The sequence below is a fragment of the Orcinus orca genome, chromosome 10 (assembly GCF_937001465.1).
Source record: "Orcinus orca chromosome 10, mOrcOrc1.1, whole genome shotgun sequence".
NCBI classification, from domain to species: Eukaryota; Metazoa; Chordata; class Mammalia; order Artiodactyla; family Delphinidae; genus Orcinus; species Orcinus orca.
The window spans coordinates 39,726,326-39,752,777 of record NC_064568.1 but is presented as its reverse complement, the minus strand read 5'-3'; the positions used below and the strand labels follow the sequence as shown (position 1 = coordinate 39,752,777).

The window sequence follows — 26,452 nt, the reverse complement described above, 5'->3', positions numbered from 1 at the left end:
ACAAAATAAGGGCCTTTATGGATTCACTTTTTCATGGATTTACTTTCAAGTTCCACTGAAAAGCATTACACAGTGGCTAAAAGCATAAAGTGACCACCATTTACTGTTTGGTGATCTCTTGATACCTCAGTTTTCTCATCTATATAAAGAAGATAATTATTACAATCTTACTAAATTTCTCACTAAATTTCTCATGCAAACTTCCCTATCAAGAAGGCTCTCCAGAACTTATAACCTTTGTGTATATGGAGGAAATACTTTATTACTAAAGTTCAAAAGCCCAGAAATCAAAGTAAAATATTGAAATCTCATTTTAAAAACTAACTTAAGTCAAAAGGCAAACAACACACGAGGAGAAAAATATTTGTATTACAAATAATACATAAAGGGCTAATTTTTATAATATACTAAGAGCTCTCACAAATAAATAAGAAAAATATCAACAACCCAATAGAAATATAAGCCCAGGATACAAACTCTTCACAGAAATTCAAATGATTAATAAATTTATGAAAAGATATTCAGACTCTCTCACATTACAAAAAATACAAATTAAACAATGAGAAACCAATTTTCACTTGCCAGGAAGAAAGTTTCAGTTTTCATTTAATACTTCTGTACTAAATTTTCTTAGTATTGTTTGTCTTAATTTATTATAAACTTTTTTTTTTTTTTTTGCCGTACGCGGGCCTCTCACTGTTGTGGCCTCTCCCGTTGCGGGGCACAGGCTCTGGACGCGCAGGCTCAGCGGCCATGGCTCACGGGCCCAGCCACTCCGCGGCATGTGGGATCTTCCCGGACCGGGGCACGAACCTGTGTCCCCTGCATCGGCAGGCGGAGTCTCAACCATTGCGCCACCAGGGAAGCCCTATTATAAATTTTTTAAAAAACACTCAACATCTGCCACATTGTAGAAAATTTTTTTTTAATTTGGAAAACTTCACATTTGTGAAGACTTTAAAAAGAGTTTAGGGCTTCCCTGGTGGCGCAGTGGTTGAGACTCCGCCTGCCGATGCAGGGGACACAGGTTCGTGCCCCGGTCCGGGAAGATCCCACATGCCACAGTGCGGCTGGGCCCGTGAGCCATGGCCGCTGAGTCTGCGCGTCCGGAGCCTGTGCTCTGCAATGGGAGAGGCCACAACAGTGAGAGGCCCACGTATGGCAAAAAAAAAAAAAAAAAGAGTTTAACTGAAAAATTCACTTCAGTTAATTACTGTATTTTCTCTACAAGAAAAAAAGTTGTTATAATATCCACAAAATACATGTCTGATTTTTCTCAAAAATATTATATTACATGTCTGATCTTTCTCAAAAATATACATTTAAGGGGCTTGCCTGGTGGCACAGTGGTTAAGAATACGCCTGCCAATGCAGGAGACAGGGGTTTGAGCCCTGGTCTGGGAAGATCCCACATGCCACGGAGCCACTAAGCCCGTGCACCACAACTACTGAGCCTGCGCTCTAGAGCCCACGAGCCACAACTGCTGAAGCCCATGCACGTAGAACCCGTGCACCGGAACAAGAGAAGCCCCCACTCACTGCAACTAGAGAAAGCCCACGCGCAGCAATGAAGACCCAATGCAGACAATAAATTAATTAATTAATAATTTAAAAAATAATAATAATATAATACATTTAAGAGAGGGATTACCTTTCTTTAATCCTTCATATCACCAAACATAATACAGGACAAAAACTGACAAACATGGAGAAAAAAAATGGAGACATAAGGGGAGAGAAGACAAACAGATCTTGGATTCAAGTTTAGTCTCATTAAATAGCACCACCTCTGGAAAGCACAAGATTTCAAAATACACACACATATCCTCTGCCAGTAAGCCCTACCACAGCCAGTCTCTAATTTCATTTATACGGCTGTTGAGACTTTTTAAATGACTTCCATTAAAATATTTTCTTTGAAACAAACTATAAAATCAGACCCTATGTACACTCTTTTATGCAATCATTGATTTTGGTAGGGTAGAGGAATTCAAGAGAGGAAACACAATCAATATAGCTACGTGGAGGCTACCAATCCAGATATTCATTATAAAATAACTAAGAACCATTTTAGTTCAAACTACCACTACATATCTTTTCATTCAACAAATACGTACCAAATCAGGCTCTGGGCTAGGACCCACTGCTCTCAGTAAGCACATATTATACTAAACTAGACTGAGGCTCTTAGGTCCCTAAGGTTCCCTTTTCTAGATTTGATATATAGGTCTTGCATGGAAAATAATGTCCTACTGCCAATGTGTGGGCTAAAAATTTGATCTGTAATTGTTTAATTCTCTTCTGGACCAGAGTTTCTCAACCCCTGTCCTATTCACATTTTGTACCGGATCATTCTTTGTAGTGGGGTGTTATCCTGTGCATAGCAGCATCCCTGGCCTCTACCCACTAGATGCCAAAAGTACCCTCCCAGTTGTGACAATGAAAAACATCTCCAGACATTGTCAAACGTCCCCTAGAGTGCAAAACCACATCTCTACCCCAACCCCCACTGAGAACTACTATTCTATAGACCAGCAAAATCATTTGAGAAACTTTTGTTTTTAAATTCAGATTCTGCAACTTCACACCCTCTAGGATAGATATAACCAAAAGACAGATTAAGTGTTGACGAGAATATGGAGAAACATGAAGCCTCATATGTTGTTAAAGGGACTGAAAAATGGTACAGACACTTTGGAAAACCAATATAGCAGCTCCCCAGAAGGTTACACCTAGAGTTACCATTTGATCCAGCAATTCCACCCCTAAGCACATACCCAAGAAAAATTAAAACAAATGTCCACACAAAAACGTGTACTCAAATGTTCACAGTAGCATAATTCATAACAGCCAAAAAGTACAAACAACCCTAATGTCCATCAACTTATGAATGTATAAACAAAATGCAGTATATTCATACAATATTATGTGTCCATAAAAAGGAATGAAGTACTGATACATGCTATAATACAGACGAACCTTAAAAACATTATGCTAAATGAAAGAGGCCAGTCACAAAAGACCACATGTTGTATGATTCTATTTATATGGAACATCTAGAATAGGCATATCTATAGAGATAGAAAGTAGATTAGTGGTTGCCCAGGGCTGGGGCCCAGGGGTTGGGGGGTAGATAGAGGAATTAAGGGGGTAATGGCTAAGAGGGGCAGGGGTTTTGTACGGTCTAACAAAACCTTCTAAAATCGATTGTGGTGTTAAATACACAACTCTGAAAATACTAAAAACCACTGAAATGTACACTTTCAATGGCTGAATTGTAAGGTATGTGAATTACATCTCAATAAAGCTATTTTTAAAAATTCAGATTCTAGACTCCACCTCAGATCTAATAAATGAGAATAAAAGGCAGAAAGCCAAAACTATTTTAGAAGACCCTCCAGGTGATCCCAATGAAGCTGGTGTGGGACATTTGGGGTTCACTACCAGATAGTGATGAACATCCCAAACCACAAGCTGCAGAGACTGGCAAAGAGGAAACAGCTTGCTGAGCACTTCTCAATGGTAAACTGCTTGTAAAAGAATATGAAAACTAGTAACTTGGTAACTTTTTTTCCTTTTTCTAAATTTAAATTTTTTTTCATAGCATTACTTATCCCTTTCGGAAAGGAAAAAGTAAATAAATATGATTATTAAGTTTTAAAAATATGATCAATAACATCTCAATTTCATGTCTAATTAATGACTCCATGTTATGTTGAAAGATTGCTTGCTAAACAAATTATGACATATGCACCTTCATATTTCAAGAAATAGAAACTAAAACAACTCTATATATTACATACTTCTACATCTATGCTCATTTGTAAAGTGATTTTATAATTATTAGTTTCAGTTTGACATACAGTGCAACTATTCACATGATACTAAGAAAAAGATTATACAAAGTGGAAGAAAATGAAAGAGTAATAATTTTTAATTAGATCTGCTACATGAACCTGGACATCTAATACTAAAAATTCCAATCTATGAAATTTAAACTTCCCAATAAATCCGAACATCTGGAATTATACTGCACAGCAATTAGAAAAAGTTGCACTATGGAAAATGATTTAAATCATTCTGGCTTATGTTTTGCAAACTCCAGCAGAAAACTAATGCTAGGGTTCACTGAAACAAACACTGCTGGTATCTCCTATTTCCTCCAAGAAAAAACAAGAAAGCCATTATTATCTCTGATTTTCTCCTGAAAAGTATAATGACCCCTCTTATGACATAATGGAAAATATGAACAAGAATTTTAATCAAAATAGCATTTATAAAGACATATGGATACTTTTAAACTTTAAAATCTAAATACCTACCCATACACCCAGAGTTTCTGAAACTAATGGCTAAATCTGGTTTACTTCAGACTCCCTTTTGTAAAAAAGCAATGTCTAAACAGTGAGATTCATGTGAAACAGTACATCCTTTATTTGTACAGGAACTCTCTCTCAGGTACTTAACCTAGCAGAGTAATACATACGGATCACCTCCTGAATATGATTACGTTACAACTTAATTGATACCACAAAAAATGGCATTATACATAAGTATTTATTGACAAGGAATGATGCTTATAATAGTTAAGTGGGAAGTTCTTAAATAGTATAAACAATTCCTATTTTAGCAAGAAAAATATGTATGCATATTCACAGAAAACAGCTGAAAGAATATATGTCAAAATGTTGTTATTCTTTTATAATTTTTGTATGTTCTAAATTTTGTACACTAAATATATATTCTCATAAACAGAAAAATAAATATCATTTTAAAAACAATATAAAAACTTTTCTGCCTTTATGAAAATAGAAAATAGAAAATCTACTTTTTCCTCTTCCTTCCACTAGGTACAACTAAAAACGCTGGACATTATACATACATAAAAAAACATTAAGACTCTGAAAGGTGGAGAGAATAAGTTAGAATGGCAAGGGACCTTGGGAACCTAAGAAACAAAAAGGGGCGAGTTCCCTGGGCTTCCTTTTTGCCTTATAGATCTCAATATTGGAAATGACAAGCCTGGCAACCTAGAAACACCTAAGAGTACAGACAAGAAAAACTCCAACGAAAGCCTGCTCACTTTAGCCAAAGGACCAGGAAAGGCTCAGCTTAGCAAGACAGAAAACTTTTAGACAATAAACATTTTACTCCAGCCAAACACCACAGAAAACACAGTGGGTCCAACACCACCCATATAGTAAAGGCCAAACCCTCACCAGGCTGGAATGAGGCACCCAACACCCTCTCCAGGGTGGAGTAAGAGGCCAAGGAGGGAAGCCAGGACTTCACCCCTGCAGTCGGCAAAGGCACCGCAGTGTCAGTGAAGACCACTTGCAGAGCCTGGAATACCACCATATTATATCAATGTAAATGGCGTTTCTCTAAAAACTAAACATGCAACTACCATATGACCCAGCAATTACACTCTCAGGCAAACTGCCAAACTGTTTTCCAGAGGAGCTGTACCATTTACTGTTAACTGTTTCTATGTCAATACCCTGGTTGTTATATGGTTTTGCAAAATACTACCACAGCAGGGAAACTGGACAAAGGGTACAAGGGATCTCTCTGTATTGTTTTCTTACAACTGCATATGTATCTACAATTACCTCCAAGTTAAAAGTTTAATTAAAAAACAGAATTTAAAAATTATATAAAAAACTACTATTGATACTATGTATAAAGTAGATAACTAATGAGATCCTACCGTATAGCACAGGGAACTCTACTCAGTGCTCTGCAGTGACCTAAATGGGAAGGAAATCCAAAAAAGAAAGGATATATGTATATGTATAGCTGATTCATTTTGCTGTACAGTACAAACTAACACAACATTGTAAAGTAACTATACTCCAATAAAAATTAATTTTTTAAAAAAACTGACAAATATACTAAATATTTGGGCTTCTTAAGGCAGGACTTACATAGTCTTATAGCCATAGCACCTAAACTGAACCTAGAACATATCAGACACTCAAGAAACACTTATTGGGGAGTTCCCTGGTGGCCTAGTGGATTACGATTCTGAGCCTTCACCACCGTGGCCTAGGTTCAATCCCTGGTCATGGAACTGAGATCCCACAAACTGCACGGCACGGCCAAAGAAAAAAAGGAAAGAAAAAAAAAGAAAAGAAACACTTATTGAATTAGATTGAATAATATAAGCAACATTTCAAAAATAAGATGCTTAAGAAACCTAACAGTTCCATTTCATTGGCTTTAAACAAAACAACCTTAAAACAAGTGCCAAAAAAAAAAAGTCTCTTTCAAGAAAATAAAGTATCCTGGAATTTTTCCACAAAGAGAACAGTGACTCAAACTTAGACTACAATGAGCTAGAAAGATATTACCTCATCATTTTAGTCAATTTATTGCTGGCTTGTTAGGAAAAATAAAAACAAAGAAGAAGAAAGAGAAAGAAAGCTTGCAGGGCTTAAAAGTACCATGTATGTCCACCCCAATGCTCATAGCAACACTATTTACAATAGCCAAAGGACTTCCCTGGTGGTCCAGTGGGTAACACGCCATGCTCCCAATGCAGGGGGCCTGGGTTCGATCCTTGGTCGGGGAACTAGATTCCATACGCATGCTGCAACTAAGAAGCCCGCTGCCACTACTAAGACCTGGAGCAGCCAAATTAAAAAAAAAAAAAAAAACAGTCAAGACATGGAAGCAACCTAAACGTCCATCGACAGATGAATGGATAAAGTAGATGTGGTACATATATACAATGGAATATTACTCAGTCATAAGAAAAAGAATGAAATAATGTTATTTGCAGCAACATGGATGGACCTAGAGATTATCATACTAAGTGAAATAAGTCAGAAAGACAAATACCATATGATATCATTTATATGTGGAATCTAAAATATGATGCAGGGCTTCCCTGGTGGTGCAGTGGTTAAGAATCTGCCTGCCAATGCAGGGGAGACGGGTTCGAACCCTGGTCCAGGAAGATCCCACATGCCGCGGAGCAACTAAGTCCATGCGTCACAACTACTGAGCCTGCGCTAGAGCCCGCAAGCCACAACTACTGAGCCTGTGTGCTGCAACTACTGAAGCCCGCACACCTAGAGCCCATGCTCTGAAACATGAGAAGCCACCGCAATGAGAAGCCTGCGCACTGCAAGGAAGAGTAGCCCCCGCTCGTCACAACTAGAGAAAGCCCGCATGCGCAACGAAGATCCAACACAGCCAAAAATAAATAAAATAAATAAACTTTAAAAATAATATATGATACAAATGAACTTATTTACGAAACAGAAACAGACTCACAGAGATAGAAAACAAACTTATGGTTACCAAAGGGGAAAGGGGGTAGGGGAGAGAACAATTAGGAGTTTGGGATTAGCAGATACAAAGAACTATATATAAAACAGATCAACAACAAGATCCTACTGTGTAGCACAGGGGAACTATATTCAATATCCTGTTTAAACCATAATGGAAAAGAATATGAAAATGAATATATATATATATGTATGTATAACTAAATCACTTTGCTATACACTAGAGACTAACATAACACTGTAAACCAACTATACTTCAATAAAAATGAAATATAAACGTAAATTGAAAAAAAGAGTACCACATATGAAATTTGAAATTACCATATAGCAGAGATTCTTTAGAAACCAAGAAGCACACATAAATACTATGTATACCCACCCACCTTCAAATGTCCTTAGGCCAAAAATCTTATTCTACTCGCCTAACTCTTCGTCAGTATGTCTGATTTTAACTGGGTCTGGCTAAATGAGATTTATCTTGAACAGCATGTCTTTAAGATTAACTGTCACAATTGGTGACCATCTCCTTTTACCTGACAAAACCATCACTCAATAACAAGACAGTCTCTTATTCTACCAGAAAGACCCAATCAATTCATTAATGAAAGGAAAAAAATGTATACAGGGACCTGTGTTGTCACTTCACTTAAAACCAATAAAACAGCCATCTTTTCTGACATAAGTTCCCCTGCATGGACACCTGATCTGAAAATAAAGGTGCAGCATCAGCAACCTTCATAATTAGCAATGAAAGTGAAAGTAGAGTTAACAGCCAATTAACAGACTTCATCACTGAATAATGCAAGTAAAAGTACAGGGTTACAGCCAAAACTACATAAACTAAGTTGATAATGATAAAAACTACCCAGGATATCAACTTTAGAATAATGGCCAACCATCCTTACTTTGATTCTTTATGGTCCACTAAACCTATGGACATATGAAGCCTTAATTATTTCAGAATTAAACTACTCTTGAATATCTCTCTCAAACCTCTGGTCTTTAAAATCCCAATCATACAGCTTTTTTTCTTTTTTCCCCCAATCATATAGTTTTTAATATACACAGGTTCAGGAAGTGTCACTTTACAGCAGAACTCTGCAGTAAACAATAAACAATAAACAGTTCCATCACCAAAAGGTACCTGGGTCACATCCCAACTAGTACAAACTCAGGCATTCATAACATTACTAATCCATTTCCTTTGGAATGTTATGTAACACAAGGCAAGTCATTATGCTGACCTTTCTTGCCTACTAAAAAGTCTTAACAGTTATGCTCCTGAATGCTGCAGAAACTGCAACAGAACAATGTCCTAGAGAACCCATCAAAACTAAGGAAGATTAGGGAATTCCCTGGAGGTCCAGTAGTTAGGACTTTGCGCTTTCCTGCCGAGGGCCCAGGTTCAATCCCTGGTTGGGGAACTAAGATCGCACAAGCCGTGCAGCACAGCCAAAGAAATTTTAAAAATAAATAAAATTAAAACTTCTGATTTGCAAAATTTGCTGTTAAGAAAATGAAAAGATAAGCTACATACTGGGAGAAAATATTTGCAAAACACAAATCTGATAAAGGACTGGTACCCAAAATATACAAAAAACTCTTAAAACTCAACAATGAAAAATGAACAGGGCTTCCCTGGTGGTGCAGAGGTTAAGAATCCACCTGCCGGGCTTCCCTGGTTGCGCAGTGGTTGAGAGTCCGCCTGCCGATGCAGGGGACACGGGTTTGTGCCCCGGTCCGGGAAGATCCCACATGCCGCGGAGCGGCTAGGCCTGTGAGCCATGGCCACTAAGCCTGCGCGTCTGGAGCCTGTGCTCCGCCGCGGGAGAGGCCACAGCAGTGAGAGGCCCGCGTACCGCAAAAATAAATAAATAATCCACCTGCCAATGCAGGGGACACAGGTTCGATACCTGCTCCAGGAAGATCTCACATGCCACAGAGCAACCAGCCCGTGCGCCACAACTACTGAGCCTGCGCTCTAGAGCCCGTGAGCCACAACTACTGAAGCCCATGTGCCACAACTACTGAAGCCCAGGCACCTAAAGCCCGTGCTCCACAAAAGAGAAGCTGCCTCAATGAGAAGCCTGTGCACTGCAACAAAGAGTAGCCCCCGCTCGCCGCAACTAGAGAAAGCCCACGTGCAGCAACGAAGACCCAATGCAGCCAAAAATAAATATATAAATAAATAAATTTATAAATTTTTTTTTTTTTTTTTTTTTTTACGGTATGCAGGCCTCTCACTGTTGTGGCCTCTCCCGTTGCGCAGCACAGGCTCCGGACGCGCAGGCTCAGCGGCCATGGCTCACGGGCCCAGCCTCTCCGCGGCATGTGGGATCTTCCCGGACCGGGGCACAAACCCGCATCCCCTGCATCGGCAGGTGGACTCTCAACCACTGCGCCACTAGGGAAGCCCTATAAAAATTTTTTGAACAAATAGATTTTTTTAAATGGGCAAAAGATCTGAACAGACACCTCACAAGAGAAGAAACATAATGACAAATAAGAGTATGAAAAGATGCTCAACATCATGTCATTACGGAACTGCAAATTAAAACAACAAGATAGCACCAAATATCTATTAGAAAGGCCAAAATCCAAAACACTGACAACATCAAATGCCGACTAGGATGTGGAGCAACAGGAACTTTCATTCATTGCTAATGGGAATATTAAATGGTACAGCCACTTTGGAAGACAATTTGGCAGCTTCTTACAAAACATAGTCTTACCATCCAATTCAGCAATCATGGTCTCTGGTATTTACCCAAATGAGTTGAAAACTTACGTCCATGCAGAAACCTGCCTGTTAGTGTTTATAGCAGCTTTATTCATAATCGTCAAAACTTGGAAGCAACCAAGATATTCTTCAATAGGTGAATTTGGTTCCTCAGAATCAGAATCTCCATTATAACCATATCCTCTATATATACACAATAAAATCTGAGAAGCCCTAATCTAGAGCTTCAGTTCAAGGGCCAAGCAGAGCAAGGGAGACAGAAATCAGGGCCCTCCCAAGGTTAAGTCTTATGAAGAGACATCCCACTTTACCTCTCAAGGTGAACCAGATTTAAACCAAGACCCAATTTTCCACAACCCCAGGGGACACAAAGAAGCCTGCAGTAGTGGCAAAAGAACAAAAAATTCCTGAGAAATTATTGCCACAGAATATCCCTTATGTGCACTGGCACCCAAGGTTCTCATAATCTGGATACGCCAAGTACCCTCAAATTGTACATAGTTTTAGGTAATCAACTACTAGGATTGCCACAGAATACTTGACAGAAACGAACACCAAGAGTAACTTCCCAACAGTAACAGTGTAAGCCAAAAGATAATGGAATGACAAATCCAATATGAAAGAAAATATAAGCAAACATACAATTCTATACCCAGAAAAAGTACTTTTCAAGGGTGAGAGCAAAATAGACATATGCATACATAGAAGGTGTTAGATTCTCAAAGGGATCTGTACTCAATAATATTAAAAACCACTTACAAAGACCTTGAAGGTGATTCAACCTAACCACCTTCTCAGTATCTCTAGACCACGACCCAGGCTCTGCTCTAACATTAATAGTCAAAGGAAACTCACTATCTTCTAAGGAAGTTCCATTCCACTTTTCTCCTTAACTTGACTTGATGGTTCTGTTCTGCCAAAGCAACAAAATACTAAATCTAATACCTCTTCCACTTGCCAGATCTTGATATATTTGAAAATAGCTGCCCCCACCTATTTCTTCTCCAAAGGAAATAGCTCTAACTCCTTAAATAGTACCTCAAATCATTTGATGTCTACTTTCATCACAAGCCAGACTGTTTTCTTCTGGATAGGCTCTAGATCATCCATGTCTCTGAAAATGTGGTTCTTAAAACCGAACACAATACCTACGGTATGGTGTATTACACTCCTCTCTAAGGGTCCTTATACTTTTAATCCTAAGAATCTATAATCTTTATGCTTCTGATTGCCTGAATAATACCATCTCTTCATTACCACCTCAAGGCCAAGAAAGAAGCATATGAAGAACTGTTTTAAAGAATAGTATATTTAACTGTATGATATCACTTATATGTGGAATCCAAAAAATACAACAGACTAGTGAATATAACAAAAAAGCAGACTCACAGATATAGAGAACAAACTAGTGGTTACCAGTGTGGAGAGGGAAGGGGGGAGGGGCAAGATGGGGTAGTGGATTAAGTGGTACAAACTATTACATATGAAATAAGCTACGGGACTTCCCTGGTGGCACAGTGGTTAAAAATCCGCCTGCCAGTGCAGGAAACCCGGGTTCAAGCCCTGGTCCGGGAAGATCCCATATGCTGCAGAGCAACTAAGCCTGTGCGCCACAACTGCTGAGCCTGTGCTCTAGAGCCCGTGAGCCACAACTACTGAGCCCATGTGCCACAACTACTGAAGCCCATGCACCTAGAGCCGGTGCTCCGCAACAGGAGAAGCCACCGCAATGAGAAGCCCGCACACGCAACGAAGACCTAACGCAGCCATAAATAAATAAATAAATAGATAGATAGATAAAAATAAGCTACAAGGAAATATTGCATAACACAGGGAATACAGCCAATAGCTTATAGTAACGATAAATGGACTATAAGCTTTAAAAATTGTGGGAAAAAAATGTTTAACAACATAGCAAAAAAAAAAAAAAAACCAGGAAATTCCCTGGCAGTCCAGTGGTTAGGACTCGGTGCTTTCACTGCTGTGGCCCGGGGGTTCGGGGGTTCAATCCCTGGCCAGGAACTAAGAGCCCTCAAGCCAAAAACAAACAAACAAAACAAAACAAAAAAACAAAGAAATAAAATTAAAATGAAAAAATCACCTGCAGCACTTATCACAGTGCTATGCACAAAGAAGATAACAGAAGTACCTGTAGTATTAAGCTGAACATAGTAAAAAGAATGCTAGAGATTAAACTTCAAGTCCTGACTCAGCTACAAATGTGGCATGTGACCTCAAAGAAGACAATTATTCTGGGCCTCAAAGTGGTTTCATGAGTCCATGAATTTCATGTTTCACAGCCAATTTACTATATATATGATAAAAACGAAACTTAGAGACAATGCAATTTCCATTGAAAACACCAATACACCACCATTCCATATCCACCAAGACTATACTTTGTTATGGATCACTAGGCAATATCTCACTAGCATTTTAAAGGGTACTTTCCTATTCACATATCTCTTAATTCTCACAACAACCTTGTGAGATAGACTAGTTGAAAGGCACCCCTATTCCTGATTGATGAACTGGCTTGTTTGCCCCTGAGGCATTTCAGCAAGCTTCAGCTACAGTATGCATATAAAATTGTTCAGAATACCCTTCAAACATTTCTTTTGTCTCCGTTATTAATGTTACCCCGATTTTAGTTTGCTAAAGAACAGCTGTCTGGGTAGCCTGCTGACATTCACTTTAAATTATACCCAACCCAAAGAATCACGCTAAAATGGACAGTGATTGAGTACTAGGCAACCGGCTATTGCAGAGAAACTCATTCTTAGTGATCCAATCTTACCCTTGATTATTAGGTATATTACTATGCAATACTTTTTCTGTCACCGTTTAAAAAAAAGACAGATGTGATTAAAACAGTGAGATTTTTCCTATTTAACCTATTAAATTAGCAATTTTTAATGTATAATTTTTTTAATGATAAAATTTTCTTAATGATAATTCTCAGTGCTACCAAGGGTATGATGAAATGGGCATTGGTAAGAATGTACAATTTTCCAGAAAGCAGTTTTGCAAAATGTATCAAAAGCCTTAAATTTACACACTGCCTGACTCAGTAATTAAATATATATTTAAGAATCTAGGGGCTTCCCTGGTGGCGCAGTGGTTGAGAGTCTGCCTGCCGATGCAGGGGACATGGGTTTGTGCCCCGGTCCGGGAAGATCCCGCATGCCGCGGAGCGGCTGGGCCCGTGAGCCATGGCTGCTGAGCCTGCACGTCCGGAGCCTGTACTCCACAACGGGAGAGGCCACACCAGTGAGAGGGCCGCGTACTGCAAAAAAAAAAAAAAAAAAAATCTAGGGCTTCCCTGGTGGCGCAGTGGTTAAGAATCTGCCTGCCAATGCAGGGGACATGGGCTCGAGCCTTAGTCCGGGAAGATCCCACATGCCGCGGAGCAACTAAGCCCATGCGCCACAACTACTGAGCCTGCGCTCTAAAGCCCGCGAGCTACAACTACTGAAGCCCGTGAGCCACAACTACTGAAGCCCACATGCCTAGAGCCCGTGCTCCACAAGAGAAGCCACTGCAATGAGAAGCCCACACACCACAAGGAAGAGTAGCCCCCGCTCATCACAACTAGAGAAAGCCCGCACGCAACAACGAAGACCCAAAGCAGCCAAAAATAATAAATAAAATAAATGAATTTGATAAAAAAAAAAACTATCATAATTTTTTTTTTTTGACCATACTGTGCAGCTTACAGGATCTGAGTTCCCCGACCAGATATTGAACCAGGGCCCTCCGCAGTGACAGCGTGGAGTCTTAACCACTGGACCACCAGGGAATTCCCCCAAGGATGCTTTTTTTAAAAGAATTTCTTGGGAGTTCCCTGGCGATCCAGTGGTTAAGACTCTGAGATCCCACTAAAGGGGGTTTGGGTTCAATCCCTGGTCAGGGAACTAAGATTCCACGTGCCAGGCAGCATGGCCAAAAAAAAAAAATTTCTTCATGTCTGGTAATGAAAGGTAGACAAAACAATAACAAAAGAACAGGGGACTTCCCTGGTGGTCCAATGGCTAAGACTCCAGTATCAGAGGCCCAGGCTCGATCCCTGGTCAGGGAACTAGATCCCACATGCATGCCGCAACTAAGAGTTTGCATGACACAACTAAGGAGCCCGTGGACCACAACTGAGAAGCCCACCTGCCACAACTAAGGAGCCCACCTGCCACAACTAAGGAGCCCACATGCCACAACTAAGGAGCCTGCCTGCCACAACTAAGACCCGGTGCAACCAAATAAGTAAATAATTTTTTAATTAAAAAAAATAGAGTAATAAAGTCAGAAGTAAGGAGAAAATAAAGCATGAAGTTTTATTTCTAATTACCTACTACTAGGATCTGATCTTGGCATTCTCTAGGTGAATATTTTCTTAATCTATTCAAGGAAAAATAAAGAAAGAACAAATCAAAGTTATAGACATAGAAAGGATAACAAAGGCAAAGGATAACAGAATCAGGATTCCCCTTTGGAACAATGGACAGAAATCAGGAGTTACAGAAGGAATACAGGAGTGTAAAAAAGTCCAACACATAGATTCAAAAAACCAACCAGGGGCTTCCCTGGTGGCGCAGTGGTTAAGAATCCACCTGCCAGTGCAGGGAACACGGGTTTGAGCCCTGGGCCAGAAGATCCCACATGCCGCGGGGCAACCAAGCCCATGCGCCACAACTACTGAGCCTGCGCTCTAGAGCCCGCAAGCCACAACTACTGAGCCCGTGTGCCACAACTACTGAAGCCCACACGCCTAGAGCCCGTGCTCGGCAACAAGAGAAGCCACCGCAACGAGAAGTCTGCACACCGCAATGGGTAGCCCCCCCTCACCACAATTAGAGAAAGCCCACGCGCAGCAACGAAGACCCAACACAGCCAAAAATTAATTAATTAATTAATTTTAAAAAACCAAACAAACAACCAACTGAGGACAAAGACTTGGGTTAATAGCAGTTCTAGAGAAAAAAAGACCTACAGGTGACCTTACTACCAGACAAGTAAAAACTAACACTGAAAAGTGGATATTGAAAGAAAAAAGAACCTAATTTATTCTAAAGCAACATTGATGGAAACTAAGCTCCCCAAGGGCAGGGATCATTTTGAATTCCTTAATCACTTTACTTTCAGGGCCTAATACAGTAGTATCTGGACCAGAACATATGTGACAAACTGACAAACTGTAGCATGTCCAGAGGATGATGCCCACACAGTAAAAAGTTTAGAAAGCACATTTCAGAAGAGGTGGCTAGAAGGAAAAAACTGTTTAGTCTGGAAAATAAAAAATTTAAGTGGGACAAAATAACTGTAACTAAATAGCTGTAAAGTGGAGATTGGAGCTACAAGGAATAATTGTAGACAGCAAAATTAGAACCAGTGAATAAAAACTGCAGGGAGGGAGCTCTGAGATAATTATCAAGGAAGTCTTTCTAAAATGACAAATTTGCAAACCTGGAATTGATAGCCACCAGCTGTGAAGTTCCTGTCTAGGGGAATACTTCCTAAAAGAGAGGACTGGATGAATCACTTATACTGTGTGAAAAACTGCACTAGATTATCTCTAAGATCTCCACCAAGTCTATGATTCTACAAGTAGGAAGAAGTCCAGTAAAGTAATTATTTTTGCTCTCAACACTGCCAAAGTTTAAAAAAAAACCTAAAACCCAGGAATTTCTTTAATTAAAAGGAACAATCCCACCAAGAAGGGATAAAGGTTGACCTGTTGGTCAAGATACTTGATATGAAGAGACTGCTTTGCTTGAGATTAAGCTTTTCATTGGGAGTGAGAATAGGTCACCAATTCCAGCTACAGTCACTCACTTCCTGTTTGGCCAGGGGCAAATGACTTCACCTCTCCACTGGAACTGAAAAATAGAAATTTAAAATACCAATATTACAGGAATATAATTTAAATTAGTTAACTGCAAAATACTTTAGAATTTACCTTATGTGACAATTAAAACTGCATTTTCCACCTGAAACTAACATAATATTGTAAATCAGTTACACTCCACTATAAAATTTAAATTAAAAAAAAGAAATACTAAAAAAAAACCTTGCAGTTTCCTACTTTACACATACACTACGGCTGAACTATTAAGTAAATCTATTATAAATTATAAGAACCAAGTTTCTCACTGACAGAGAAAGAAATTACAAATAAGCAAGGAGGTGAATGCTAGAATGAACTCTGTGGTGCTGGATTAGAGTCAGAAGAGACCAGTATGAATCCATGATTATATTTATATACAGATAGATACAGAAACAGATCTGTGTAGGGAATTCCCTGGTGGTCCAGTGGTTAGGACTCTCTGCCCTTTCACTGTTGAGGGCGCAGGTTCAATCCCTGGTCGGGGGAACTAAGATCCTGCAAGCTGCGACGCATGTCCAAAACAAAACAAAACAGGTATGTGTATACCTGGGTCAGTATACATACATATATTTCCCAGCTCTGTTCCCTAAGAGTGCCCAAGAAGCAGTGATATCCCAGTAGCAATGAGTACACCCAGTTCATTTAGAAACCAGACCTTGGTTCCTAAATATTTTTCTGCAATAAAAGAAACCAGAGCTCCTTCAAGAAATGGTTGGTTCTAGGGCCAGGGCTGGGGAAATAAAGATGAGACTGGGGCTTCCCTGGTGGCGCAGTGGTTGAGAGTCCGCCTGCTGATGCAGGGGACGCGGGTTCGTGCCCTGGCCCGGGAAGATCCCACATGCCGCAGAGCGGCTGGGCCCGTGAGCCATGGCTGCTGAGCCTGTGCGTCCGGAGCCTGTGCTCCACAACGGGAGAGGCCACAACAGTGAGAGGCCCGCGTACAGCCAAAAAAAAAAAAAAAAGATGAGACTAGAGCATCTTGCAGCACCAGAAAGTAAAAATGTGATCCAAAAAAAAAGCGGGGGGGGGGGGGGGCTCATGTCAAAAGAACATAGGTGGCAAATGGCCAAAGCTATAAGAATTTATGCAACAAAATATAGTACTGGATTACAATCCAAAGGGAGAAAAATGTTCATGAATCCATACTGATATAAATGATTAAATAAATAAATGGGGGAAAGGCACAAATCTTCCTTACAGAAGAATTCCAAATAATAAACGTAGGAGGAATGAGGGAAACAAAATCACCACTAGAATAACACAATAATAATTGCTGCTGCAGGCAAGTTTCACTGCCGAATGCTAAAATTAATGGATTAAACTTTAAGAAAGAAAATCAGATCTTTGCTTAGCCTCACAGAGATATTTACTAATTACTGTGGGTGGTTTTAACTTATGCTCACAAATTCTTTGATACTCATCCCTTCAGGAGGTGGAGCTTAAATTCCCTTGCCCTGGAGTGTGGCTTTACTCAGTGACTCATTTCTAGCTTTTAACAAATGAAGTAAGGAAACGGAAAAAGAGTCACTTTATTGAAAGCTGGCAGCCACACGACCTTCAATCAAGCTACCAAAGTTAACGTCAGTAATAAGTCGTGTTGATATCAGATATCCTCTGATACGAAATATGATGGGACAAGAAGGGCATACTATCTCTCTGGTAATCTTCCCTAAAATGCCTAACCTCACTCAGGCTAATCAAGAGAAAACAGAAAATGCAAATTCAGGAACACTCTACGAATGACCACTATTCTTCAAAAGTGTCAAGCATCAAAGCAAGGAGAAACCAAGAAACTGTCACTGGTTGGGAGAAACTAAGGAACCATGACATCTTAAGTGCAATGTGGTATCCTGGATTGAATCCTGTAACACAAAAAGAGTATCAGTGTGGAAAAACTGGGGAAATCAGAGGAAAGTCTGTAAGTTAGTTGATAACATTAAACTAATGTTGCTTTCTTAGGGCTTCTCTGGTGGCGCAGTGGTTAAGAATCTGCCTGCCAACGCAGAGGACACGGGTTCGAGCCCTGGTCCGGGAAGATCCCACATGCCGCGGAGCAACTAGGCCCATGCGCCACAACTACTGAGCCTGTGCTCTGGAGCCCACAAGCCACAACTACTGAGTCCATGTGCCACAACTACTGAAGGCCGCGCGCCTAGAGCCCGTGCTCCGCAACAGGAGAGGCCACCGCGATGAGAAGCCCGCGCACCGCAACAAAGAGTAGCCCCTGCTCACCGCAACTAGAGAAAGCCTGCGCGCAGCAACAAAGACACCCAACGCAACCAAAAATAAATAAATACATTTAAAAAAAAAAAAGGGCTTCCCTGGTGGCGCAGTGGTTGAGAGTTCGCCTGCCGATGCAGGGAACACGGGTTTGTTCCCCGGTCTGGGAAGATCCCACATGCCGCGGAGCGGCTGGGCCCGTGAGCCATGGCCACTGAGCCTGCGCGTCCGGAGCCTGTGCTCCGCAACGGGAGAGGCCACAACAGTGAGAGGCCCGCGCACAGCAAAAAAAAAAAAAAAAAACAACTAATGTTGATTTCTTAATTTTGATAAATGTATGATGATTATATAAGATGTTAACATTAAGGGAAGCTGAATGAAGAGTATACAGAAATTGTGTACTATCTTTACAACTCTTCTGTAATCTAAAATTATCTCAAAATAAAAGGTTTTTTTAAATTGCATTTTACCTTGTAAAATTGGGGAGAGTGAGGAAAGGTTATAAATACATTTCAAACGATTCTTAAATGCAAACTAACAAAATGGATTTTACGGGGCTTCCCTGGTGGCGCAGTGGTTAAGAATCCGCCTGCCGGGCTTCCCTGATGGCACAGTGGTTAAGAATCCGCCTGCCAATGCAGGGGACACGGGTTCGAGCCCTGGTCCGGGAAGATCCCACATGCTGCGGAGCAACTGAGCCCGTGCACCACAACTGCTGAGCCTGCGCTCTAGAGCCTGCAAGTCACGGTTACTGAGCCTGCGAGCCTAGAGCCAGTGTTCCGCAACAAGAGAGGCCACCGCAATGAGAGGCCCGCGCACCGCAGGGAAGGGTGGCCCCCGCTCGCTGCAACTAGAGAAAGCCTGCGCACAGCAACCAAGACCCAACACAGCCAAAAATAAAAAATAAATTAAAAAAAAAAAAAAAAGAATCCGCCTGCCAATGCAGGAGACATGGGTTCGAGCCCCGGTCCGGGAAGATCCCACATGCCACAGAGCAACTAAGTCCGTGCACCACAACTACTGAGTCTATGCTCTAGAGCCCACGAGCCACAACTACTGAAGCCCACATGCCACAACTACTGAAGGCTGCATGCCTAGAGCCTATGCTCTGCAACAAGAGAAGCCACCACAATGAGAGGCTGACGCACCGCAACGAAGAGTAGCCTCCGCCCTCTGCAACTAGAGAAAGCCCACGCACAGCACCAGATGCGGCCAAAAATTATTTATTTTTAATGGGTTTTACGATGAGAAGATTAACTTTTCAACCTGTAAGGAATCACAAAAGTACATTCGGTTGACTTTCAAGCTTAAAATTTTAATGACATACAAAGTAATTCCCCTAAGGTCTGCGTTGAGAAATTAGCCTACAATGCTCTAAGAAGACAGTGTGTACAAACCCCTCATATATATGTTTGCTCTATCCCCTTTCTTGACCCTAACTATCCTCAGCATACTCACTCCTCGCAATAAGGCCACAGTAACCTGGTTCTAAGAGTGCCATTTAGAAGGACAAAGTGAAATCAGTTGATATCTACTCGGTTTCCTTTTCACACTGAGCAAGTCAAATGAACTACACCAAGATGACTTCAAAATGTTCCTCTCAGATTTTCTCGCTTTTTAAAGAAAAATAAAACCTACATATCAACGACTGATGCTTAATATTTAAAAAGGAGGAGGAGAAGGAGGAGGAGGAAAATAGCGATGTCAAAAATTTGAAGTATCAACAGCAAAAGTTTATGCAGCCAAAGGATGGACCACCAAATTCAGAAACAAGATTAGGAGAAAGAACAAGACCCTAAGATCAATAGGAACCATATCTCTAAAACTAAGCAACCTATCTTGATGTAGGTAGGAGGTTCAAACCACACAAGGGAACACTCATTCCCACCCCCACCCTACAACCAAAATTAAAACTGCAAGCAAGTATCTTTCCTTGTTCTCAAGCCATTTTGAAAAAGTATGACAAACTTGTCCTACTCTCCCCTGAAAGCCAATTAATTAATAAAAGTTTTCATACCCTCTAAAAAATAAAGCTTAGGCATAAGAAAGACAGGTGTTTCCTTCACTGTCAGCAAACAATGGAAAATGACTTTTCTAATATGTAATATAAACTTATTTATAAATTTGGGAATTTTAACTCAAGTAAGTATATGCTGGTATGACAAATATATGAAGAGTTGACTTAAAAAACTGAGACAGTGGGGAAATGTGTGAGAATCTCCCCAGCACTGTCCAACATAAATATTCCATAAGTTACAGAAAAAAACCCAAAGAAACTTTTTGGCCAACCCAATAGGAATTTGCATAGTGGAGAAAGAAGGCAGACCCACTAGGCTTCTGTGACTTGATTAAAACATCCCCTAAGAACATACAGTGCCCTTAGTTTCAATTCTATAATCAACTGCATCCTTATTACTGATTTGGCTGCCCAGAAACAAAGGAGGTACCCTGGCCAGTGGATAATTAATTCCCATGTGCATATGGCACTTAAAACTTTGGACATAAATAATTTTTTTGATTTTTAAATATTTATTTATTTTGGCTGCACTGGGTCTTCACTGCGGCACGCAGGATCTTCATTGCGGCATGTGGACTCTTAGTTGTGGCATGCATGCATGCAGAATCTAGTTCCCCAACCAGGGATTGAACCTGGCCCCCTGCATTGGGAGCACAGTCTTACCCATGGACCACCAGGGAAGTCCCTGACATAAATAAACTTATATTTGGCTTATCAGTCTCCAGTGAGATTACTCTGCATGAATAAATTCTTAAGTGCTTGAATCACCCATGTGAACCAAAAATGTCCAGTTTCTGAAATGTCCAGTTTCTGAACTACTGTGGGAGTCAGAGGGACATTGGTGTGGATGCCACTTTATCTGTGTGACCTTGATTCCTGTCAGTCTCAATTTCCTCATCTGTAAATAAACACCAACAACTAGTGCCTGGAAGATGGCAAGTGCTCAAAAAGTGATAGCTTTATTATATTTAAGGCAAATTTGAAAGGAAGTGTATAATTGAGGTAAAAACATTTCATTTAAAAAGCAGCAGTATGGGACTTCCCTGGTGGCCCAGTGGTTAAGAATCCGCCTGCCAATGCCAGGGACACGGGTTCGAGCCCTGGTCTGGGAAGATCTCACATGCTGGGGAGCAACTAAGCCCGTGCACCACAACTACTGAGCCTGCACTCTAGAGCCCGCGAGCCACAACTACTGAAGCCCGCACACCTAGAGCCCGTGCTCCACAACAAGAGAAGCCACTGCAATGAGAAGCCTGCGCACCGCCACGAAGAGTGGTTCCCGCTCGTTGCAACTAGAGAAAGCCCGTACGCAGCAACAAAGACCCAACACAGCCAAAAATAAATAAATAAATTCTTAAAAAAAAAAAAACAGCGGTATGGACCATCAAACCACATCAATTTAAAAGACATCCCTTGACAAGAGATGTCCCATGCAAGAGAGTTGAGAAGTGCAGTTAAAATGCTACAAGTAAAGTACCCCCTGTACTGTACAGATGGAGTCTCTTGCTTAGCAACTCTAGTGTTGTCTACCAAACACCCAGCCCATAATAGTTAGAGCATGACAACTGTTCACTCTAAATCCATGTGCTCAGCTTGGATTCAGAACTGATTTATAAAAATAGCTGCTGCTGCCGCTCTTTGAATCTCTTTGAGCTGATGACTGGACAGTGTTACCCTATAGGCCTAGAGCAGCTGTATTCCCTCACCACACCCATTTCTCTGTCTGCCCAGTCGAGCTGACGGCACCCCCACCCCACCCCACCCCCATCTCTGCAGCATACTATTCTCCCTCTTCCCGGGCTGAGTGAGCAAATTACAAGCACAAATATCCCCTGATGCAATGCCACAACCATCCCTGGGAAAGAGCAGAGGCAGTTGCCAAAAGCGCAGCAGCAGGAAAATGGGCGGGAGACACACACACACGCAGAGCAAGAAACACTGCAATCCTAGGGAGCCAGGGAGAGGGAATCGAGAGGCCCTGGGGAGCAATACTGTAACTGGACCGAGGAGGGTGAGGAGAAAAGGGGGTTCCCAGGAGAAAGCTGGGTAACACTAACGATCCCGAGAAGCACGTTTCACTCTGGGTCTGGGTCCTTAAACACAGACCTAAGCGTAATCACTGTCTCCTCCCCAAAGCAGCAAATGCATTTAATTTACCCATTCCTGGATGGAAGGAAAACCCTAACATCCCCCGCCACCCCCACCCCCCCACAGGGTAATTTCACCGAAGAGCTCAAGCAACATACCAGCGGAGAACCTGGTCCATGTGCTAAATCACAATCTCTGTTCTGGGTAACAGTTCCAACTGCCCCCGAGGTGCCTGTCCTATCCTCGCATCCCCACCCTTTACAGCAAGCGACCCCTGCGCACTCCCACAGCCAGAAACATGCTTAGCCCCCAAACAGTGCTAGGGCCACGCACGCAGGAAGAGCCCTGCCTGGGGCCCCGTTCTCCCGACCACCCTCCAGCCCCTCCCGTAACCCCTGACCCTGCACACTCTCTAAGGCTCGCCTCAGTCCCACCTCAACTGACCCCCCAAAGCCTCACGGGACAACCTTTGAGTTCTACGTCCTCGAGCCCCACCGGGGCCTGACCCTGCACCCTCTCTAAGGCTCGCCTCAGCCCCACTTCAACTGACCCCCCAAACCTCACGGGACAACCTTTGAGTTCTCCTATGTCCCCGAGCCCCACCCAGGGCCCCAGGCTGCAGCCGACCCTCGCTCCCCAGGCTCAGCCCCATCCCTCGCCCAAGGCGTGCCTCTCGGCCCCACCGCTCCAGACCCCAGCAGCTGAACCTCTCAGCCCGCCCCGCCCGGCGAGTCTCCGGATCACGCCTCGAAGACTTGGAATATCACGCCCGCAGGCCCCCCGCCCGGCCGCCCCCGCGTCCCGAAGCCGGCGGCCACCGCCCTTCCCCGCCTCGGGAGGGCCTGGTGGGGTCCCGGGCGGCCGCGGGGCGAGGCTCGGGCAGTCCCGGGGGCAGTGGGGAGGCCACCCCTCTGACGGGGCCCCGCCTGCCGCTGCACCTACCCGCCGCCGCCGCTGCGCCGGAGCCTGAGCCGGAGCCGGAGGGAGCCGGGAGATGGCCGAGAGCAGCCAGGAGGAGCCGGGAGCCAGCGAGCGAGCCCGAGGGGCGGGACGCAGGAAGAGGCCGCTTCCTCGTCGCCCTCTTGAGGGCCGGCGCGAGGGAGGGACGCCGCCACCGCCTATTCCGCGGGCGCCGCGTCTCCTGCCAATAAGCGCGGTGAGGGGGCGGGCGGACGACAGCGGCGGACCAATAGGCGCCGGCCCCGCCGCCTCGACCCCGCCGGGGTAGCGGCCAAGCGGAGGGCCGTTGGGGGCGAGGTACGCATGGGGGCTTCAGACGCCCGCCTCCCGCCCGCCTGCTGCCGCCAGAGCGGCGGGAGGACAGACCGGCCTACTCCGCTGCTCTGTGCATTGATCGTCGCTTCCTTTTAGAACTTGGTGCCTGGAGCGGGGAGGATGTGAGCGCTGGGGCACACGCGGCCGGGCCTGTGGCTCTATGACGTAACCTGGGAGGGGCGCGGGGCGGGGCCTGGGGCGCTGGCCAGCTGGGCGCTGGAAAGAACCCTAGCGGGATGAGGACGCAGCTGGGGGGCCTCTCCTGGGCTGCTCTGCCACCAGCCACAAGTGACGTGGCTGTTCCAAGTTGAGATACTTTATAAGTGTAGAATACACACCGAATTTCCGAGACTTAAAAATATATATAAAATAGCTCATTCATAATCATTGATTACAATTTGGGTCATTACAAAATTGATTGCAGGTTTGAATATCTTTGGTTAAATAAAATATATTTTAAAACAATTTCATGTTTCTTTTTTACTACTTTTTAAATGTAACTACTGGAGGGACTTCCCTGGTGGCACAGTGGTTAAGAATCCGCCTGCCAATGCAGGGGACACGGGTTCAATCCCTGCAGAGCAACTAAGCCCGCGAGCCACCACGACTGAGCCCACGTGCCACAACTACTGAAGCCCGCGCGCCTAGAGCCCGTGCCCTGCAACAAGAGAAGCCACCAAAATGAGAAGCCCGCGCACCGCAACGAAGAGTAGCCCCTGCTTGCTGCAACTAGAGAAAGCCCGCGCGCAGCAACAAAGACCCAATACAGCCAAATAAAGAAATTAAAAAAATAAAATGTAACTACCAGCAAAAGTAGAATTACTGTTTGGTTCACATTGCATTTCTGCTGGGTAACGCTGGTCCGGAAGTTAAAAGTGATAGCTGACACTGTATTGAATGCTCACTATATTCCGCGCATTCTCTAAGTATGTGATACCTAATAACTCATTTAAATGATCACAACAATCCTATATAGTTGGTATTCATGTTCTTATTATCATTTTACAGATGAGAAAACAAACAGAACTTTAGTGACTTACCTAACTGGTGGTTGCTAGAGAGGAGGAGGGTGAGGAGTTGGGCAAAATAGGTGAAGGGGGTTAAGAGGTACAAACTTCTAATTATAAGTAAGTCACAGAGATGTAATATACAGCATGAGGAATATAGTTGATAATACTAAATACTGTAATAATTTTGTATGGTGAAAGATGGTTACTAGACATTGTGGTGATCATTTTATAATGTATTTAAATGTTGAATCACTGGGAATTCTCTGGTGGTCCAGTGGTTAGGACTCTACACTTTCACTGTTGAGGACGCGGGTTCAATCCCTGGTCGGGGAACTAAGATCCCACAAGCGTTGGGGTGCTGCCAAAAACAAATTAATAAATAAATATCGACTCACTATGTTGTACACTTGAAACTAACATTATATTGCATATCAACTATACTTAAAATTAAATAAATTAAAGGATAAGTGGAAAAGGGATAGCACTGCGAATTTGGAGCCCTGGAAAGGACTTTAAGCCAATCACAGAAAACTGAAATGACTGATCTGGATCACACACCAATTAATAAGACAGGTGTCTTGGCCCAAACCCAGAGATTTCCCCCTCTCTCACCTTACCCAGACTCCAAAGTAGGGGAACTACCATTGCAAGCCTGAATTCATTCATCCAACAGATGTTGACTGAGTACCTGCACATCAGGAAGGGTCACACAGTGAAGGGCACATGTACAAAGATAAAAAAGATTAGGTTTCCTCTCTCGTGAAATTAGCATTACTTCACACCAAAGCCCACTGAAGAAAAGCACACAGGTGGGAGCTAAAAAAGTTACTTTGCTCCTTCTCCCTGCTGCCTGGAATAAACAGCCCCTAGGCCTATCCCAGGCTTTATGAATAGAATTGGCTTTGAAATCCTTAGAAGACAGATGGCTAGGAAGATTCAAAAGTGTTGGAATCCTCCACTTCTTCCTTAATGTAACAGAGTCACCATGTTCTGTGTATCCCAAGCTAGACAACCATCTCAGTTATTCCCTTCCTTCTCCCTTCTCAGGCCTACCTGCTCCTTCTGCCTCAGAAACATCTCCATCAACATGGATGCTGTTCCCTGTTCTCTTTCCTGTATACTGCCACGGCTACTTCCAAGCCCTCTGCCAAGCTTGACAACCTTCTGGACACCCCCCCTCCAATTCATATACACCCTCCTGCACCCCTTATATACCTCTCTATTAACAGTACTCACCACATATGTGGTAATTATTTGTGTAAACATAGATCTGCCCTAATTGTTTCTCAAGGTATAGGTACTTTCTGTTTGCCCACCTGCAATAGGAAAGAACTTTCCCTTCAGTTCCAGGGTACCCAGGATAAAACACAGAGCCCCAGGGAATTCCCTGGCCATCCAGTGGTTAGGACTCTGAGGTTCCACTGCTGGAGGCTGGGGATTCCATCCCTGGTTGGGGAACTAAGATCCTGCAAGCCACATGGAATGGCCAAAAAAACAAAAAAACAAAACATAGATTCCCAGCATCTCAGAGTTGGAAGGGAATCTTAGCAAACATTTAGTCCCATGTCTAAGGATATATTCTTGAAGCTCCAGAAGTTCACAAGAAGACATTTTAGGGTTATCCAATATATTTATTATCCATGAAAATCATGCTTTATATTTATTCATCCAATTTTTTTTTTAAGGCAGAGCCAGGTGGCACGTGGGCATGTGGGATCTTAGTTACCCAACCAAGGATCGAACCCAGCCCCCTGCATTGGAAGTGTGGCGTCTGAACCACTGGACCTCCAGGGAAGGCCCTATTCATCCAAATTTTGATCAAAATTTTGGCCAGGACACAAACATGGGCAGAGTCCAATGGCTTACCATAGAGCCTTCCCTCTAGTTTTAACCTAAACTACTTCAGTAGCTTTCCTTTGCATTACAATC

At 42.7% G+C, this 26,452-nt stretch overlaps 1 protein-coding gene across 31 annotated transcripts in view; it reads right to left on the bottom strand.

Annotated features, from left to right (window-relative positions):
• The window catches only part of MAP4 (microtubule associated protein 4), a 168,468-nt gene extending 144,812 nt beyond the window's left edge, over nt 1–23,656 (bottom strand). For 5 of the 31 annotated variants that reach the window (XM_033413309.2, XM_033413305.2, XM_033413307.2 and 2 more), the window contains exon 1: nt 23,181–23,651. The gene's annotated coding sequence lies outside the window, so the exon portion shown is untranslated. Of the gene's footprint in view, nt 1–5,710; nt 5,752–23,180 lie in introns of all 31 variants that reach the window. The other 26 variants (XM_033413308.2, XM_049716259.1, XM_033413311.2 and 23 more) reach the window with 14 other exon arrangements.
• Between the last annotated feature and the right edge of the window lie 2,796 nt (nt 23,657–26,452).